Below are 14,863 nucleotides of genomic sequence, written 5' to 3'. Positions count from 1 at the left end.
TATTTTTCGATAAATGGACTTCATAGAACATTATATTCTAGAAAGAATAGACTCCATAGAACACTCTATTTTTTAAGTGAATGGATTCACTCTATTCTTCGATAAATGGACTTCATAGAACATTATATTCTAGAAAGAATAGATTCCATAGAACACTCTATTTTTTAAGTGAATGGATTCCCTCTATTCTTCGATAAATGGACTTCATAGAACATTTTATTCTAGAAAGAATAGACTCCATAGAACACTCTTTTTTTTAAGTGAATGGATTCCCTCTATTATTCGATAAATGGACTTCATAGAACATTATATTCTAGAAAGAATAGACTCCATAGAACACTCTATTTTTTAAGTGAATGGATTCCCTCTATTCTTCAATAAATGGACTGCATAGAACTTTTTTTCTTTAGTAAATGGATTAAAAAAACCAACACTCCTTTATTTAGTTAATTGATTCAATAGAACCCTCTGGTTTTTACTGATTAACCTTTTCTAGCATCTAAGGGGTTAAACATTGATGTGGGTATTAAAAATTACATAAATAAAGAGAATTGCGGTTAACCAGTGAAACATGTAAAGGGAAGGAGGAGAGGGCTGGTGGGAGCCATTATAGTTTTAATCATATGTGACAATATAGGCTTTAAAGGGATGCAATTTTAAGCAACTTTCTAATCGACTCCTATTATCAATTTTTCTTTGTTCTCATGTTATCTTGATTTGAAAAAGCAGTAATAAAAGGTTAGGAGCCGGCCCATTTTTAGTTTAGCACCTCGGTAGCGCTTGCTGATTGGTTTGCTACATTTAGCCACAAATCAGCAAGTGCTACCCAGGTGCTGAACAAAAAATGGTCCGGCTTTAAGGCTGACAGTACTGCTTTTTCAAATCAAGATAACATGAGAACAAAGAAAAAATGATAATAAGAGTAAATTAGAAAGGTGCTTAAAATCTCATGCTCTATCTGAATCATGAAAGAAAAAAATTGGGTTTAGTATCCCTTTAAACTGCACAATGTGACAAATAGTAGTGCAAATGCTACCTGACGATTCAGTTTCAAATAAGTTATAGATGATTTACCATAAGAGATTTATGCAATAATATTACTCAGAATGGTGACACAAATACACTAACAAAGGTTTTATCCATAGAGTGTAATACTTACAATTTCTGTAATATGCCAAATGACAAAATAAGTATAATAATTTAAAGCATCTATTGCTTTCCTGTTCAAATGATGATACATGTATATATAAATTAAAGGAGACTGGTAGGCAATATATCATAACATACTTAAGAATCGTTACTTTTGTAACATAGAATCCAGGTGGTCAAGATTCCAATTAAAGTTGTTACTATAAGACATAAAGATTGTTACAGGTGCTCATATACAGCTAATTAACTAGCGGCTAGATTTAGAGTTCTGCGGCCAAAGGGGTGCGTTAGCTATGCATGCTTTTTTCACCCCGCACCTTTTAAAAACCGCTGGTATTTAGAGTTCACAGAATGGCTGCGTTAGGCTCCAAAAAAGGAGCGTAGAGCATATTTACCGCCACTGCAACTCTAAATACCAGCGTTGCTTACGGATGCGGCCAGCTTCAAAAACGTGCTCTTGCACGATTCCCCCATAGAAAACAATGGGGCAGTTTGAGCTGAAAAAAAACCTTACACCTGCAAAAAAGCAGCGTTCAGCTCCTAACGCAGCCCCATTGTTTTCTATGGGGAAACACTTCCTACGTCTGCACCTAACACTCTAACATGTACCCCGAGTCTAAACACCCCTAACCTTATACTTATTAACCCCTAATATGCCGCCCCCGCTATCGCTGACCCCTGCATATTATTTTTAACCCCTAATCTGCCGCTCCGTATACCGCCGCAACATACATTATAGTTATGTACCCCTAATCTGCTGCCCCTAACACCGCCGACCCCTATATTATATGTATTAACCCCTAATCTGCCCCCCACAACGTCGCCGCCAGCTACCTACAATAATTAACCCCTAATCTGCCGATCGGATCTCGCCGCTAGTCTAATAAATGGATTAACCCCTAAAGCTAAGTCTAACCCTAACACTAACACACCCCTAAGTTAAATATAATTTAAATCTAACTAAATAAATTAACTCTGATTAAATAAATTATTCCTATTTAAAGCTAAATACTTACCTGTAAAATAAACCCTAATATAGCTACAATATAAATAATAATTATATTGTAGCTATTTTAGGATTAATATTTATTTTACAGGCAACTTTGTAATTATTTTAAACAGGTACAATAGCTATTAAATAGTTAATAACTATTTAATAGCTAAAATAGTTAAAATAATTACAAAATTACCTGTAAAATAAATCCTAACCTAAGTTACAATTAAACTTAACACTACACTATCATTACATTAATTAAATAAACTACCTACAATTATCTACAATTAAACCTAACACTACACTATCAATAAATTAATTAAATAAAATACCTACAATTAAATACAATGAAATAAACTAACTAAAGTACAAAAAATAAAAAAGAACTAAGTTACAAAAAATAAAAAAATATTTACAAACATTAGAAAAATATTACAACAATTTTAAACTAATTACACCTACTCTAAGCCCCCTAATAAAATAACAAAGCCCCCCAAAATAAAAAAATGCCCTACCCTATTCTAAATTAAAAAAGTTCAAAGCTCTTTTACCTTACCAGCCCTGAAAAGGGCCCTTTGCGGGGCATGCCCCAAATAATTCAGCTCTTTTGCCTGTAAATAAAAACATACAATACCCCCCCCAACATTACAACCCACAACCCACATACCCCTAATCTAACCCAAACCCCACTTAAATAAACCTAACACTAAGCCCCTGAAGATCTTCCTACCTTATCTTCACCATGCCAGGTTCACCGATCCGTCCTCGGAAGTCTTGATCCAAGCCTCCGAAGTGTTGATCCAAGCCCAAGCGGGGGGCTGAAGAGTGACGTCCATCCTCCGGCTGAAGTCTTGATCCAAGCGGGCAGAAGAGGACATCCAGACCGGCAAACATCTTCTTCCAAGCCGCATCTTCTATGTTCTTCAATCCGATGACGACCGGCTGATCTTCAAGACCTCCAGCGCAGATCCATCCATCTTCACCGACGACTTCCCGACGAATGACGGTTCCTTTAAGGGACGTCATCCAAGATGGCGTCCCTCGAATTCCGATTGGCTGATAGGATTCTATCAGCCAATCGGAATTAAGGTAGGAATATTCTGATTGGCTGATGGAATCAGCCAATCAGATTCAAGTTCAATCCGATTGGCTGATCCAATCAGCCAATCAGATTGAGCTCGCATTCTATTGGCTGTTCAGATCAGCCAATAGAATGCAAGCTCAATCTGATTGGCTGATTGGATCAGCCAATCGGATTGAACTTGAATCTGATTGGCTGATAGAATCCTATCAGCCAATCGGAATTCGAGGGACGCCATCTTGGATGACGTCCCTTAAAGGAACCGTCATTCGTCGGGAAGTTGTCGTGAAGATGGATGGATCCGCGCTGGAGGTCTTGAAGATCATCCGGTCGTCATCGGATTGAAGAACATAGAAGATGCGGCTTGGAAGAAGATGTTTGCCGGTCCGGATGTCCTCTTCTGCCCGCTTGGATCAAGACTTCAGCCTGAGGATGGACGTCACTCTTCAGCCCCCCGCTTGGGCTTGGATCAACACTTCGGAGGCTTGGATCAAGACTTCCGAGGACGGATCGGTGAACCTGGCATGGTGAAGATAAGGTAGGAAGATCTTCAGGGGCTTAGTGTTAGGTTTATTTAAGGGGGGTTTGGGTTAGATTAGGGGTATGTGGGTGGTGGGTTGTAATGTTGGGGGGGTATTGTATGTTTTTATTTACAGGTAAAAGAGCTGAATTATTTGGGGCATGCCCCGCAAATGGCCCTTTTCAGGGCTGGTAAGGTAAAAGAGCTTTGAACTTTTTAAATTTAGAATAGGGTAGGGCATTTTTTTATTTTGGGGGGCTTTGTTATTTTATTAGGGGGCTTAGAGTAGGTGTAATTAGTTTAAAATTGTTGTAATATTTTTCTAATGTTTGTAAAAAAATTTTTATTTTTTGTAACTTAGTTCTTTTTTATTTTTTGTACTTTAGTTAGTTTATTTAATTGTAGTTATTTGTAGGTATTTTATTTAATTAATTTATTGATAGTGTAGTGTTAGGTTTAATTGTAGGTAATTGTAGGTATTTTATTTAATTAATTTATTGATAGTGTAGTGTTAGGTTTAATTGTAGCTTAGGTTAGGATTTATTTTACAGGTAATTTTGTAATTATTTTAACTAGGTAACTATGGAATAGTTATTAACTATTTAATAGCTATTGTACCTGGTTAAAATAAATACAAAGTTGCCTGTAAAATAAATATTAATCCTAAAATAGCTACAATATAATTATATTTTATATTGTAGCTATATTAGGATTTATTTTACAGGTAAGTATTTAGTTTTAAATAGGAATAATTTATTTTATAAGAGTTAATTTATTTCGTTAGATAAAAATTATATTTAACTTATGGGGGTGTTAGTGTTAGGGTTAGACTTAGCTTTAGGGGTTAAAAAATGTATTAGAATAGCGGTGAGCTCCGGTCGGCAGATTAGGGGTTAATGTTTGAAGTTAGGTGTCGGCGATGTTAGGGAGGGCAGAGTAGGGGTTAATACTATTTATTATAGGGTTATTGAGGCGGGAGTGAGGCGGATTAGGGGTTAATACATTTATTATAGTAGCGGTGAGCTCCGGTCGGCAGATTAGGGGTTAATAATTTTAGGTAGGTGGAGGCGACGTTGGGGGCAGCATATTAGGGGTTAATAAATATAATATAGGGGTCAGCGGTGTTAGGGGCAGCAGATTAGGGGTTCATAGAGATAACGTAGGTGGCAGCGGTGTGCGGTCGGCAGATTAGGGGTTAAAAAAATTTAATAGTGTGGCGGCGATGTGGGGGGACCTCGGTTTAGAGGTACATAGGTAGTTTATGGGTGTTAGTGTACTTTAGAGCACAGTAGTTAAGAGCTTTATGAACCGGCGTTAGCCCAGAAAGCTCTTAATTACTGACTTTTTTCTGCGGGTGGAGTTTTGTCGTTAGATTTCTAACGCTCACTTCAGCCACGACTCTAAATACCGGCGTTAGAAAGATCCCATTGAAAAGATAGGATACGCAAATGGCGTAGGGGGATCTGCGGTATGGAAAAGTCGCGGCTGTAAAGTGAGCGTTAGACCCTTTCCTGACTGACTCCAAATTCCAGAGGGCGGTAAAAACCAGCGTTAGGACCCTCTAACGCTGGTTTTCATGGCTACCGCCCAACTCTAAATCTAGCCGTAAATGTTGAGAACCTCCAGAATTAATAAAGAATATCTCTATTAATAAATTTTATAATAGCAAGCAAATATAATTTTCCAAAAACAAATATTATGTATAAAAATCTCTCTGAGAGATTGCTCCTAAATGATGCAAATAGCAGATTCAGGGTAAGAGGGGTATTTTAAGTAACAGCTAGTGGTAAACACAGTTTATAATACAACCGATTTACATGTTATATGTCAGATCACTGTATCACTGAGACTAATAACAGGATATTATTCAATCCTGAGAGATCCGAATTAGAGTATACCATCTTCATTTGCAATCCAGTAAACATTGTTTGCACTTTTAGATAAACAGTTCTAATAACTCCTGTGTCATTTTTTAATTGTCCCGAGTTCATAGGGATAATCACAATGAAGTAATTGTACTACAAGCCATATATTGATGCATGAACGTTTTTAATTGCACACCTACTTTTAACAAAAAGAAATAATAAAGTATGTTTTATTACACCAAACCATGCCTAATACTGAGTGATCAATAAAGTGCTTAAGAAGAATCCTTTTTCAGTTTTTTAGACTGAATATGTACATATTGCTATTGAAACATAGCACCTAGAAGCCACACTACAAACAAAATGATGGCAAATAAATAATTTAACCTCTTAATGACTGCAATGTAATTATACATTTTCTTGTTACTAACAGCGGTGGTCCCGCAAGGAGCAGTGGGGTCATGTGTTTTATACCCTCCCTTCTGGTCACCGGAAATAGCATGGTCTTGCCGCTGGTGGCAAGACCTAGCTACACCTCCTGTTTCTCACCCTCCTACCTATCTAGATTGTAAGTTCCCACAGGAACAGGGCCCTCAATTTCCCTCAATATTTGTTTGTTAAACTTTGTCTGGTGTCTTTTATATTGTATTGTACTGTACGTTTATCTTTGTACCCATGGACAGCGATGCGGAATATGTTGGCGCTTTATAAATAAATAATAATAATATTAATTACCCAATCCACAAAGGAAGACAAGCAACATTTTAGGGTACTTCGCTGGTCCTTAAGGGGTTAAAGTGGCAGCATGCCTATTACATTGTGAAGTCATAAGTAGTGCCATCGGTTTTCAAATATTTTAAATCAAGGGACTGCCATCTAAAATAAAACTATGGCAAAATAAATAAGCTACAATGACAAGCTTGTCATTTTAGCGTTGTTCTGTGCAGATTATACCTCGTAGTTCCCATGCTTGGCTGTAGAAATATATGTAATGTTAGGCTTAATTTAGCCTATGTTGTCTGCTCTTTATTTTTGTTAGATATATACTGCTGATTTTTTTTTTATCCTTGTAGATATATTATGATTTTACATTATTATTTTTAATGCAGTTAAGAACTTTGTTCTGATTAGGTGAAAATTCTCTCTGAGACCTTGATTAACTTTTATTTGTGTATTTCAGTTGATTGGTCATGAATTCTCTAATGTTCTTTCCTGTATTTTACTTTTCATAAATAAGAGTAATACAATTAATGTTTGTGCAGCTGGGGTGTTATTTTAAATGTTATATCCACAATTAAAGGGAGCAGAGCGCTATTATGAATTACCTTGATCATTCCATTACATTCTTATTATTATTGGTTATTTGTAGAGCGCCAACAGATTCCGCAGTGCTATAAACAAAGGGGGAGTACAACAAAACAATTATAGGGATCAAATGGGTAGAGGGCCCTGCCAAGAGTTGCACTGTTGTAGTCAGCGCTTAAGAAGGTGATCTACAAACAGCTGGACTCTTAGGCTTACATGCTAAGGGGGTTCAGGGGATAGCAATGGAGGAGAGGAACTGGTATTAAGAAAGGTTAGTGTAGGTTGTATGCATCCCTGAACAGTAGAGTCTTTAGGGAGCACTTGAAGCTTTTAAAACTAGAAGAGATTCTTGTGGAGCGAGGCAGAGAGTTCCACAAGATGGAAGCCAGTCTGGGGAAGTCCTGTAAACGGGAGTGGGATGAGGTGACAAGAGAGAAGGAGAGTAGGAGGTCATGAGCAGAGCGAAGGGGACGGGAGAGAGAGTATCTGGAGACAAGGTCTGAGATGTAGGGGGGAGCAGTGCAGTTGAGGGCTTTGTATGTCAGAATGAGAATTTTGTGTTTGATTCTAGAGGCAAGAGGAAGCCAGTGAAGGGATTGGCAGAAAGGTGCAGCAGATGAAGAGCGATGTGTAAGGAAGATGAGTCTAGCAGAGGCATTCATTATGGATTATAAAGGAGCTAGGCAGCAGGTGGGGAGACCAGAGAGGACAGAGTTGCAGTAATCAAGGCAGGAAAGAATGAGAGAGTGGATTAAAATCTTAGTTGTGTCTTGTGTAAGGAAGTGTCTAATTTTAGAGATGTTTTTAAGGTGGAAGCGGCAGGCTTTAGCCAAGGACTGAATGTGAGGAGTGAAAGAAAGATCTGAGTCAAATGTGACCCTGAGACATTGGGCTAGCGGGGTAGGGGTAATGATGGAGTTGTCGACAATTATAGAGTGATTGGGGGTGGAGAGTTTTGAGGAAGGGGGGAAAATAAGGAGCTCAGTTTAGGAGAGATTTAGCTTGAGGTAGTGAGAGGACATCCAGTTAGAGATGTGAGAAAGACAGTTAGTGACACGGGTTAGCAAGGAAGAAGATAGGTCTGGTGCAGAGAAGTAGATTTGGGTGTCGTCGGCATACAAATGATATTGTAAACCGTGGGACTTTATTAGGGAACCTAGTGATGACGTGTAGATTGAGAAGAGAAGGGGACCGACGACAGAGCCTTGCGGTACTCCGACAGAAAGTGGTGACGGGGCAGAGGAGGCCCCAGAGAAGGCTACACTAAAGATACGGTTTGACAGGTAGGAAGAGAGCCACGAGAGGGCTGTGTCACAGATTGGAGGGTTTGGATCAAAAGAGGGTGGTCAACAGTGTCAAAGGCTGCTGACAGATCAAGGAGGATAAGCAGAGAGAAGTGGCCTTTTGATTTTGCTGTAAGTAGGTCGTTGGTAACGTTAACAATTGCTGTCTCTGTGAAGTGATGGGGATGAAATCCAGATTGCAGTGGGTCAAAGAGGGAGTTTATTGTAAGGAAATGGGATAGGCATGCATAAACCAGTTTTTCAAGAAGCTTTGATGCAAGAGGGAGGGGGGAAATAGGGCAGTAGTTGGATGGAGAGGTAGGATCAAGGGAAGGTTTTTTGAGGATGGGTGTGACCAGTGCATGTTTCAGCGATGAGGGAAATATACCGGTGCTGAGGGAGAGGTTGAAAGTGTGTGTGAGTATAGGGGTGAGGGTAGCAGAGAGGGAGGGGAGTAGCTGTGAGGGGATAGAGTCAAGGGGACAGGTAGTGAGGTGAGAGCGCAGTATAAGTGCCGAGACTTCTTCCTCAGTGACAGGGGAGAATGAGCTAAGTGTAAGGTTATGTGGGTTGTGGTTGAATGAGAGCATTTGAGGGGGTGAGAGAAAGGAATTAAGTTGAGAGCTGATTTCATTTCTGATGGAGTCGATTTTGTTATTCAAGTGACTGGCAAAGTCTAGAGCTGACAGAGAAGTTGTATTAGGAGGTGGGGAAGGGCGGAGAAGGGTATTGAAAGTGGAGAACAAACGTTTTGGGTTTGAAGAAAGATTAGAGATAAGAGTAGAGAAGTAATGTTGCTTATGGAAATTAAGGGCAGAATAGTAGGAGTTCAAGATAAATTTGTAATGTTGAAAATCAGCTGAATTCCTAGATTTTCTCCAGTGTCGCTCAGCAGTACAGGAACATCTCAGGGCTGAGGATGAGTGTTTGATTTCCGAGCTATGGTAAGAGGGGCGAGATTGTCAAGGACGGAGGTAAGGGTGGAGTTATAGTGGCGGATAGATTGGTCAGGGCAGGAAAAGGAGGAGAAGGATGAGAGGAGAGGTTTGAGGGAATTAGAGAGCTGTTGTTAATCTAATGACATGATGCTTCTGTGAAGTTTGGTGTGAGGAGCAGAAGGAGGGAGAATTGTAGGGAGGGATGATATGTTGCAAGTAAGGAGATGGTGGTCAGAAAGAGGAAAGGGTGAGTTTGTGAAGTTTGAGAGAGTGCATCGATAGCTAAAGATCAGGTCAAGGGAGTGACCATCTTTGTGAGTGGGAGAATCAGTCCATTGTGACAAACCGAAAGAGGAAGTGAGTTGCAGAAGTTGTTTTGCAGAGGAGGTAGTGGGATTGTCAAGAGGGATGTTGAAGTCACCAAGAATGAGGGAAGGGGTGTCTGAGGAAAGTAAATAAGGTAGCCAGGCAGCCAAGTGATCTAGAAATTGAGTTGAGGAGCCAGGGGGTCGGTATATGACTGCAACACGTATAGAAAGAGGAGAGAATAAGCGAATCATGTGGGTTTCAAATGAGGAAAATGTGAGGGAAGAGATGGGATGTATTTGTTGAAAGGTGCAACGAGAGGAAAGTAAAATACCTACACAACCTCCTTGTCTATTACCAGACCTAGGAGTGTGGCTGAAGTGGAGACCCCCATGTGACAGAGCAGCAGTGGATGCTGTGTCAAGGGGAGAGAGCCATTACATAAGATTTTACTCAAAGAAAAAAATAAGTTATAGGTTAATACTCCAGAACCACATGTTTTTTCTTTGAGTTGGGTAAAATGTTTTTAAAGAAGGGATTAAAGGGTCAGTAAAGTCAAAATTAACTTTAGTGATTCAGATAGAGAATGCAATTTTAAACAAATTTCCAATTTACTTCTGTTATCAAATTTGCTTTGTACTCTTGGTAACTTTTATTGAAGAGTAAAACTAGGTAGGCTCATAAGAGATCAGGAGTGTGCACGTGTTTTTAGTATTCTATGGAAAGCAGTGTTTTGCATCATTGTATAACAGCTACAAATAATGTTGCAAAACACTGCAGCCATAGACTACTAAAGACACATGCACACTCTTGAGCTCTGAGCCTAGCTAGTTTTACTCTTCAATAAAAGATACCAAGAAAACAAAGCAAATTTGATAACAGAAGTAAATTGGAAAGTTGTTTAAAATGGCATGCTGTATCTAAATCATGAAAGTTTAATTTTGACTTTACTGTCCCTTTAAACACATGGTATAGGCAAGCAATATTGTGAAAAGAAAATGCTTGATGTCCTTTTAAACAGTAATCCCTTTAAACAGAAATCCAATATATCAAACAGCTTTGCTTTAAATATGGCACCAAATTGCAATGCCATATTCAGCAAAGAAATTGGCCAATTCAAAATTAATTTAATCCTCCATTATCAAATAGATTTTTTAATCTGTTATAGAAATCTGATTTGATCAAGATACAGAAATAGCTTGATAAGAAGAAGTAAATATTATGAATTACAGCAAACATCTCAATTATTTTTATTTCACAGCTCTATGCCCTGCAACTATCACTGTATAATAATTTGAACACACAGCTATATAGAGATTTCTGTGAATAAACACATTAAGTGGATAGAAAACTATTTCGTAAGATACAGAAAAAAGTAACTTGCCCATTTCTCAGTTTTGACCATAGATGAAATGTTGTTTCTTTTGCTTGTCAAAACACCACTTGACTGATGTCTTATGAGATTAATTTTACCCAGAATCCTTTGTGTTGCATGGCTATGCTATACTTCTAAGAGTTATGTACATATGGTTGGTGTTTGATATCATAACTACTTCTTAATACATTGATTTTGCTCAAGGAATAATATTTTACCAATAACAGCTCTCAGCTTCTTAAAACCCACTGGCAAAAATCATTTTAACAACATATTTTTGTACCACTATGAAAATAAATGATCGCACATTGATTATAATGAAGCATCTTTTGTTCATTGCAAGAAAAAAAAAAGACGTGTGATTCTTTTTATTATAATTTATTATTTTACCTGCATTTTCAGTGCAGAATTCAAGACATGTAGAACAGCTTTTAGGTCACATTAACTAGACATTTGTCTTTCGAAAAAAAAAAAAAATTGTAAAACATTTTAATCAAAATAATAAACCTGTATTTTTGTTTACAGGTTTGTCTACTACATATTTTTTAGCCATATTTCCATTATATAACACACGACTTGTATGAGAAAAAAAAAAAAACTTAAATTTTTAAATACCTACTTTCGTCTTGTTAGTAATTACTGTTTACTTTTGTTGGAAGCAAATTATTGGTATCATTAATAATGAAACGTAACATTCTTTATGGGGACTGCTCCTTTGGTCTCTGCGTGTTTTCACATCAATATAATATATTTATTGCAAGGTTTAATTTTGCAGGTGTCATATTAATTAAACAGGTAATTTGGCTTCTCTTTGCAGAGTTTAAGAACATAATTCTATTCTCTGTAGCTATATATATTGAGGATACAATATATATAGTTAATATTTGTATATATAACTTTGTGGTACTTATGATAGACTAAAACATATTTATTCACAAGCTTTGTGGGGGAAAAAATAAACATTCTATTGTGGTTGGACACCCTAGCTCTAGACAATTACTACAGAAAAACGGTGTATCATCTGAAAAATACTTTTTCTAATTTTTAGGTAAGTTACCTTGAATTTTATTTGGATGTAACTCTCATTAACAGAACAAAAAAACTCCCTAGTTTGATCTATCACTGATTACTTAGGTTCTACTATTATAATTTAGGATTGTGGATAAATAAAGTAGTATAATAACATTTAGCACAAGACAATGTTGACCTATGCCACAACAGCAATGGACTAGATTCCAATTTTACTATGTCAATTAATCATGCAATTAATTTGTAACATTAGTGGATTACAAATGTTCTTCTTCGGACTCTGACAAGAGTGTATGGAATGATGTTTTTGTTGTTGTTTTTTTTTTACACAGTGTGTTCAAGTAATCCTTAATAAACCAATAATGATACTCATAATAAGAAATTGATACATTATGGGCTAGATTATATGTGGTGTGTTAATTTTTTAGTGTAAGCAATATTATTTGTCATGAAGGCCTTATGATTTTACGCGCAAGGGGTTAACTTTTTATCTGTGAGGTAAATGTTTTTATTTTTCCAAAGGCACTGGCCTGAAGTCAATTTAGGGCTATTGTTGGATCAAATTAGAATAAAATGTTATGAATATTAGGCCTTTCAGACTTCTTTTCTGGTGGACATGCCATGTTTAATATCAAAATAATCATGATATCACAGGGGAATAGCCTATCTGTGTATATTAAATATATATATATATATATATATATATATATATATATATATACACACACATATACATATATATATATATATATATATATATATATATATATATATATATATATATATATATATATATATATATATATATATATATATATATATATATAAGGTATAAGGTGTTCTACAATTTCAGCCAAGGATTCAGAGCTTTATGACATGACTGAGAGGGGTGGGTACTTCTCTAGCCCACTCTGGAAGGAGGTTTGGTCAAGAAATCTGATATCAGAGTTAAGTGCATATAACTCTAATTTCAATTTCAATATAACTTTATCATTTTACATGGAAAACTGTAGTTGGCCATTTCCTAAATCCGTTTCCCTTGATACAGAAGAGTATAAGACATCAGGTAAAGTTATAGGTTTTTGTTATTTCTCCTTTTTATTTTTAATACATTTGCTGTCTGTAAATTGTTTGCTAACTGTGGCCTAGATTTAGAGTTCGGTGTTAGCCGTGAAAACCAGCGTTAGAGGCTCCTAACGCTGGTTTTAGGCTACCGCCGGTATTTGGAGTCACTCAAAAAAGGGTCTAACGCTCACTTTTCAGCCGCGACTTTTCCATACCGCAGATCCCCTTATGTCAATTGCGTATCCTATCTTTTCAATGGGATCTTCCTAACGCCGGTATTTAGAGTCGTTTCTGAATGAGCGTTAGAGCTCTAACGACAAAACTCCAGCCGCAGAAAAAAAGCAGGAGTTAAGAGCTTTCTGGGCTAACGCTGGTTCATAAAGCTCTTAACTACTGTACCCTAAAGTACACTAACACCCATAAACTACCTATGTACAACTAAACTGAGGTCCCCCCACATCGCCGCAACTCGATTAAATTTTTTTAACCCCTAATCTGCCGACCGCCACCTACGTTATACTTATGTACCCCTAATCTGCTGCCCCTAACACCGCCGACCCCTGTATTATATTTATTAACCCCTAACCTGCCCCCCAACATCGCCGCCAGCTACTTACAATAATTAACCCCTAATCTGCCGACCGCAAAGCGCCGCCACCTACGTTATCCTTATGTACCCCTAATCTGCTGCCCCTAACACCGCCGACCCATATTATATTTATTAACCCTAATCTGCCCCCCTCAACGTCGCCGACACCTGCCTACACTTATTAACCCCTAATCTGCCGAGCGGACCTGAGCGCTACTATAATAAAGTTATTAACCCCTAATCCGCCTCACTAACCCTATCATAAATAGTATTAACCCCTAATCTGCCCTCCCTAACATCGCCGACACCTAACTTCAATTATTAACCCCTAATCTGACGACCGGAGCTCACCGCTACTATAATAAATGGATTAACCCCTAAAGCTAAGTCTAACCCTAACACTAACACCCCCTACTTTAAATATAATTTACATCTAACGAAATTAATTAACTCATTAAATAAATTATTCCTATTTAAAGATAAATACTTACCTGTAAAATAAATCCTAATATAGCTACAATATAAATTATAATTATATTGTAGCTATTTTAGGATTAATATTTATTTTACAGGCAACTTTGTAATTATTTTAACCAGGTACAATACTATTTATGATAGGGTTAGTGAGGCGGATTAGGGGTTAATAACTTTATTATAGTAGCGCTCAGGTCCGCTCGGCAGATTAGGGGTTAATAAGTGTAGGCAGGTGGTGGCGACGTTGAGGGGGGCAGATTAGGGGTTAATAAATATAATATAGGGTCGGCGGTGTTAGGGGCAGCAGATTAGGGGTACATAAGTATAACGTAGGTGGCGGCGCTTTGCGGTCGGCAGATTAGGGGTTAATTATTGTAAGTAGCTGGTGGCGACGTTGTGGGGGGCAGGTTAGGGGTTAATAAATATAATATAGGGGCAGCAGATTAGGGGTACATAGGGATAATGTAAGTTGCGGCGGTTTACGGAGCGGAAGATTAGGGGTTAATAATATTAATGCAGGGGTCAGCGATAGCGGGGGCGGGCAGATTCGTGGGATAATAAGTGTAAAGGGTAGGGGTGTTTTAGACTCGGGGTACATGTTAGAGTGTTATGGTGCAGACGTAGGATAGTGTTTCCCATAGGAAACAATGGGCTGCGTTATGGAGCTGAACGCTGCTTTTTTGCACGCGTGTTAAGGTTTTTTTTCACTCAAACAGCTCCAATTGTTTCCTATGGAGAATCGTGCACGAGCACGTTTTTGAGGCTGGCCGGCGTCCGTAAGCAACTCTGGTATCGAGAGTTGCATTTGCGGTAAAAATGCTCTACGCTCCTTTTTTGGAGCCTAACGCAGCATTTTTTTGGACTCTCGATACCAGAGTTAATTTATGGTG

General features: G+C 37.8%; 1 protein-coding gene across 2 annotated transcripts in view; it reads right to left on the bottom strand.

Annotated features, from left to right (window-relative positions):
- NEGR1 (neuronal growth regulator 1) overlaps window positions 1-14,863 on the bottom strand; it is a 979,779-nt gene that overhangs the window by 743,590 nt on the left and 221,326 nt on the right. The window lies entirely within an intron of this gene.

The sequence above is a fragment of the Bombina bombina genome, chromosome 10 (assembly GCF_027579735.1).
Source record: "Bombina bombina isolate aBomBom1 chromosome 10, aBomBom1.pri, whole genome shotgun sequence".
Taxonomy (NCBI): Eukaryota; Metazoa; Chordata; class Amphibia; order Anura; family Bombinatoridae; genus Bombina; species Bombina bombina.
The sequence above is the reverse complement of the archived record's forward strand: the minus strand, read 5'-3'. Positions and strand labels throughout refer to the sequence as shown.